Source organism: Myotis lucifugus, unplaced genomic scaffold (assembly GCF_000147115.1).
Source record: "Myotis lucifugus unplaced genomic scaffold, Myoluc2.0 scaffold_1165, whole genome shotgun sequence".
NCBI classification, from domain to species: Eukaryota; Metazoa; Chordata; class Mammalia; order Chiroptera; family Vespertilionidae; genus Myotis; species Myotis lucifugus.
This window is the reverse complement of record NW_005872213.1, coordinates 81,364-87,743: the sequence shown is the minus strand read 5'-3', so window position 1 is coordinate 87,743 and position 6,380 is coordinate 81,364. Positions and strand designations below refer to the sequence as shown.

General features: G+C 58.2%; 1 long non-coding RNA gene across 1 annotated transcript; it reads left to right on the top strand.

The window, feature by feature from the left end:
• Nucleotides 1–4,226: 4,226 nt before the first annotated feature.
• Nucleotides 4,227–6,158, top strand: LOC106695369. Its single transcript, XR_001346462.2, has 2 exons — nt 4,227–4,929; nt 6,022–6,158. It is a non-coding gene; the product is annotated as an uncharacterized LOC106695369 (long non-coding RNA).
• The last annotated feature ends 222 nt before the right edge of the window (nt 6,159–6,380 follow it).

Below are 6,380 nucleotides of genomic sequence, written 5' to 3'. Positions count from 1 at the left end.
CCAGAAGTGATATCTGAGGCGCCTCCATCCCCCAGGCACCTGGGGACCAGTTAGAGCCTGAGCACTGGAGGGGCCCTGGGATCCAAGGGACGTGTGTGACCAGTGCCTCCTGCTGAGGACGGGAGTGCAGAGACCCGAGGGCCTCAGGGACATTATCCCTGTCCCCACCCGCCCCCTCCTGTTCCCTGACTCCAATACCCTGTGAAGGATTATAAAGTCACAATAAGCCTGGCTTAGATGTGACCATTAAACTGTCAATTAAGTGACTGAAAAGTAACCAGCTGGTGGTGCCAGAGAGAAATCCCAATAAAACCAGAGCCAAATTCAGACGCCCATCAGCCCTGAGGGTAAACCAACACTCCCCTGGCAGAGTCGGTGAGATCGCCTGATATTTGTCTTTGGGGATGAGGCGGTCTGTTCTGTTCGACTGTCACTCACATTTTACCATTTTGGTGCATAATTGTAACAGCTGACACTGGCTGCCAGGGACTGCGCCCAGCATTTGTCCTGGATGAACCTACTTGTCCTAACACACATCTGTGCTGTCCCCGTATTTACAGACGAGGACAATGAGGCAGAGGGGTCAGCACCTGCTGGGGACCCCACAGCGGGAAGCTCCAGAGCTGAGCTTGAACCCCGGGAGTCTGGCCGTGAAGATGGGCTCTTGCTCACAACCCACTGAGGGAAACTTCCCACATTTGAAAGAGAGACCCCAACGGCCTCCAGATTCTCAGCAATGTGAACAATGTGTAAAGCTGCAGGTTAGGGCTCTGAGGTGGCGGGACTGAAACTGCAACAATCTGAGAATAAGTTGTGCAATAAATGCTCTAATGTTCCTCAGGTGAAAGGTGTGTGTGTGGTGTTCTTAGATCCCTCGTCCCGTCTCTGAGGAAATGTTGGTGATTTCATGCTTCAGGGTTTGCCTGCTTCAAGTGTGTGGACGTCAGTGTGTTTTTGTTGCTGCTACAGTTCCTGTCGCCAAGGGGCCACTGTTTCTGTTAGGTCCACAGTGACAGGTTTGCAGGGAGGATTGCTGTCCCTGGGCTGATCCTGAATTCATCTACACCATCAACTTTCATCCATTCTAACTATCTTTCTCACTAGATTATCTTAGATTTCTCTGATGGTTGATTATCTTCATACTAGTGGCCCAGTGCATGAAATCCATGCAAATTTAAAGAGAATTAATTAAAGGAAATATTTTAATATTGCTATTTGCCCTTTCTCTATAATAGAAGTGTCAGAGATGAAAGAAAATTAGTAAAATGTGTATGAAAATATATAAATTGATTAATAAACAATATCCACAGGACCCAGAGACAGGTCCATGCCCACCCACACCCACCTCAAAATCGGGCGAGACCCAAAGCCAGCCAGCCCCACCCCCATCAAGCCCTGCATGGCTGGGGGCACAGCCTCAGGTCCTGTGGTCCGGCCTCAGGTCCCCCTTCCCGGGCACGAGGGTGGGAGGGCATGACAACGATTGGCATATTAGCTCTATATTTTATAGGATTAAGACCAACTTATTGATGGCTTTTTATATGCTTTCCCCCTGGTTGGAAGAGAATGTTGTCAACAAGTTGAGAGCCTCTATGTTTACTAGTCTTTATTTCACAGCAGCTTTTAGTTCACAGAAAACTTGAGCAGAAAGTAGAGAGAGCCTGGCCGGGGCATCGCAGTGGTTGAGCGTCACTCTGTGCGCCAATGGTTTGCCAGTTCAATTCCTGGTCACGTCCCACACCAGCTGCTGCCTGAATGCCCAACCGGCACGTACAGAAGGCGCCCGCTGGGTGCTTCTCATGGCCCTGGTGGGATCAAAACACAAAGAGAAAGTAGAGAGAGGTCCCACCTCCCCCTTCTTTCCAGACACACGGAGCCTCCAGGGGTCAGCACCCGGCCCGGTGCTGCCAGGACCCCAGGGTCTCAGGTGCTGGGCCGGGTGTGGTGAGAGGGCGTGTAGGTCACAAGGAACTGCCCAGCTGTCCTGCCGAGTGGCCGTGCTCCCGTGCACCCCTCCAGCAATGAGGACGCGTTACTGCTGCCCCGCACCCCAGCCAGCACGTGGTGTCGGTCAGTGAGCTTTTCCAAACAGAGAAAGAGGAGAAAGGACTGAGCAGGTGGAGGAACGAGGTTGGCATCAGCGAGAGGACAGGATTGAGTCAGAAACCCAGATGCAAGCAGCTGAGCTAGAACGTCAGTGCCATGTCCCTCCCTTTCGTCTAACAGGTCCCCCCGCCCGACACCTGTCAGAATCCTGTCTGTGCTGCGTGGTCTCAAGCCCGCTGTCCTGTCACCTGCTTCCCACAGCCTGTCTCGAGTCGTGCGGCCTCCCAGTGCCCCATGGAGCAGCGGCCCACGGTCGGCACAGGTGGGGGACCAGCCCTGTGGGTGCTTCTCCTGTGGGGCCCGATGACCACAGGGGCCACCTCTGAACCGACAAGTGAAAGTGTCACCAGGACACGTGAGCGTTGATGGATCTGAAGTTGTGTGCATGGCTTTTCCACAGGCGCTCGAGTAGGAAGGTGGCAGTGGGAGGGTGGTCCTCCTCTTGGCTCTGTTTTCTCTAGGGAAGCAGACACCACGGATTTACTCCCTCCACTGCCCAAAGCAGCCCTGGCACTGCGGGCACCATTTTATCCTGAGGGTGCAGCCCAGCCACACTGAGAGCTCGTTCACTTAGGGTCACGAATCTCCCGCAAACATGTGCTGACCCTCTTCTCTGTGCCAGGCCCTGGGCTGAGGGAAGAGCAAAGCGGACCCTGTCCGCACTGAAGGAGCTGAACCCCAGGGGCTCCCTCCACCGACGGGGCGTGCACTGTGACCCTCCCACCTGAGGCGGTGCTCTAGGAACCGTGCCCGGTGCCAGCAAGTCCCGCTCTGACCAAGTCCCCAGGCTGTGACGCTGATGGATGGCATCAGCTGACCGTGAGGAAGGGTGGCTGGAAGCCAGGCCTTGTGACCTGCCCCGTCCCCTGTGGCAGGACCAGTGAGGCTCACTGGGTACAAATAGCCCTGGGCTCCCCAGGCTGCTCAGTCCAGCTCCTCAGCGCTCACTGTTTGCTCAGCTGAACGCTCAGCCGCAGGAACCATGAAGCTGGCCCTGTCTCTGCTGCTGGTCACTCTGGCCCTTTGCTGCTCTGATGGTGAGTGTCACGTCCACTCAGACACCATCAGCCGGGAAGGGCCCTTCTCCGGTCCAGGTGACTTACATGGGGAGGGGGGACGGGTCAGAATTAAACCTTTCCCGTGTCCTGTGGACCAGGCTTCAACGCCCAGCACTCGGGGTATCCGATCCAGGGGCTCTGGAACTTCTACAGAAACCCCGGCAGGCCAGTGTGGGCGGTCCCATGGGAGGCCCCAATCCCGCCTGGTCTGTGTCGCAGAAGCAGCAGGACAGAGTCACCTTCTCGTGAGTCAGGGTCCTGCCCCTGCAGCGCTGTGGCCTGGAACACAGGCTGCATCTCCCCAGGCCTCTCCTCCCTGGATCCCAGCGCCCAGGAGAGAAGCTGGGGCGATGGTGGAGAGGAGGTGGTCCGAGGCCACCCTGGTCTCACCGACGTCTCCTCACCAGGGTCTCTTAGGTGCCAGGTGAGCCCAAGACTCTTGGACTCCTAGGTTCAGACTCAGAGAATGTTCCAGCAGGAGAGGGCTCCGTTCAAGAGGAGCAGTGCCGCCTGAGGCTCAGAGTGGCCAGTGTCCACGTGGCTCTGAGACCCAGAGGCGCTCAGGGGCCCGACAGGCCCGCTCCTCCTCCAGGGGCCCAGCCAGGACGTGTAGAGCCAGTGGGAGCGCTAGGGCCACAACTGCCCTTTTCCAGGTGAATGTGGTCAGTGGCCAGCAATGCTGGGCGTGTCCTCACGCCCTCGGGGCTGAGCCAAGTCCTTTTGAGTCTCTTCCATCTGACTTTCTGAACCTGGTCCTCTCTCCTCGAGTGACCTCTGACCTGACCCTCCACCTCCCTGCAGAGCGGCTGTCTCCCAGGTGGGAGGGGCCTGGTGGGCACAGTCCCAGCTGCAGGCACTGGCAGAGGCCTGAGGGTGAGGATGGAGAATCCAGACCCGGAAGTGGTTCCTGAAGGTCTCAGCACAACCCACTGGGCGGAAAGTCAGCCCAGTCCCTGCGCCCCCTCCAGGGGGTTCTGTCCTCAGGGCGGAACCAAAGAGCCAGTCGTGGTCTGAGCCTCAGCGTCAGGTGTGACACTCACAGACTTTCTTGGTTTAGCCTGAGCCCTCTCTGTCCCATGACATGATCCCAGTGTTAGACTGAGCCTCCAAGGGCATCCTCCATCCCTTAGTAGCATTCCTCCCTCCTCTCCCCATTTACTGTCTCCCTCTGGGCCCTCTGCCAGGACCCGACCCTACCCTTCCCTGGAAAGACTGAGAGGTAACAGCTCCCTCCCCCAGTACCAGACAAAGGCAGGTGTGGCTCTGTTGAGGGGCAAAGCTGAGGCTTTGAAATCTAGGGTCCGTGACTGGGGCAAAGCAGGGGAGTCTTGGGAAGGCCTGGGTGTACCTGCTAAAGGGGAAGACTGACCAGGGGTGGTCACCTGTGCTCCATCCGGGCTCCGCTGTGTGCTCTGTGACCAGGCGCCAGTGAGGACTTGGGGGAGATGCATTGTCCTGGGCACAAGTATGGGAGGAGACCATAAGCCCCTGGGGTTCCTGTCTAGGTCTGAGGTCAGGGAGCCGTGGGGAAAAGTGACTTTCCTACATCCAATGTGTTTCTTTTTCTTCTCCTCCAGCAAATGCCAAAACCTGTCCAGCCCTTCAAAACGAAGCGAGAGCCTTCGTGTTGGACATTAAACCGCTCTTTTATCGTGTCCTCAAGACGTTTCCGGCACCTATACCCGCCTACGAGTCCACGATGGCTGTGAAGGATTGCGTAAATCGGATGGCCTTTAACGACAGACACAAAATTTACGAACTCATGGTAACTCCATTGTCCTTCTGCATAGAGGCTGCTGCTCAGCTGCATGGCCAGGAGGGAGGAGGGTGCTTCTCTGGGGGGCACAGGCGGGGGGCACTGGTCCCTCTGCTCACCTCTGAGAGAGGGGCCCGTGGCCAAGGGTGGATGGTGACCTGACACCCCCTGGGCCAGCCTCAGGCTGCACAGCCTCTGCAGGCCCCTCCCTGGGCTCCAGGTTCCCCACGTGTCCTGAGGGGGGACAGCCAGGGCCCAGGCGGTGATGGTGAAGGGCCAGACACTGCTGCCTCCCTGCCTGGGAGCGTTCTGGAGGGCGAGGTCCCTCACTGGATCAGGAGGCACTGTCCCTGGGGAATAATGCCATGGGGTGGGGGTGCGCTGCAGGAGGCAGGGAGCTGGCCCCGCTCCATGAGGAGGGAGGCAGGCGGGGCTCTGGCAGCTTTTGCAGAGCCAGGCACAGTCCCTGTTCCCTCGCCCCCCTCCCTCCTCAGCCAGCAGGCCAGAGGGCAGGGCCCCTCTCAGTCTGTCCTCTGCAGCCACGGGTGGAGCTGACCGCCTCCCTGTCTCTCTGAGGAAATCAGACATTGGGGGGAGGGGGTGTGTCTCAGCTCCTCCGCCCCTGAACCAGGTCGGGCTTTAAGCAGGAGTCCCCACACGCAGGGCCTCAGTGTGGACATGTCAGTGGGCCATGCTGGGGTTGCAGATCTCCGCAGGCAGATCCTCCCGTGGCCCCTCCCGCCTGGCCCTCCTCCCCCATCCACTCTGGAGTTAAAAGTCCCGTCCTGGGACCTGGGACTCAAAGAAAGCAAATCCCAGGCTCTCGGCCCCCTTGTCCCCCTCCTGCTCCATCAGAAACCCGAGGCCAGTCTTGGGCTCCTCAGCGTCTGCGTCCGGCCGTGGCCATGGCTCTTCCCTGATGTGTCTGCTGCTGGGCCTGCACCGGGACCATTGAATACCCACCTACACTCTGTCCGCCCGCTGCCCCGCTGGCCAGTGCTGGTTGCAATGCTTCCCGTCTTGGTTGTGAGCACACGCCGTGCCCGTGGCATCTCTAGGGGCAGCGGGACTGACGGCCCTTTCTCTCTGTGTCTATTTCAGGAGGCTATCGGGAAAACGTGCAACAAATAGATTCAACAAACCTCACCTATGAGGGCTCCTGCTTTCAATGATGCCTGACCTTCCCTGGAAAATGTAGAGGTTTCAACGTCTTGCTTCAATAAATCACTTGCCCTGCACGTCCCGCTTGTCTTGTTTTATCCCAGTCTCTGGCCCTGGGTGGGGGGCATCATGAGGGGGCCTTGGGTGGTGACAACAGTGCATCATGCTGACCCGATGGGCAGTGACCTGGCGCCTGAGGGCACGGATCACAGAGGGAACGTTGGCTCAAGGCCCGGCCCGTGTCTCTGCACAGGCCTCCCAGGCTCAGGCCCTGCATGAGCCACGCAGGCTCCGCACCT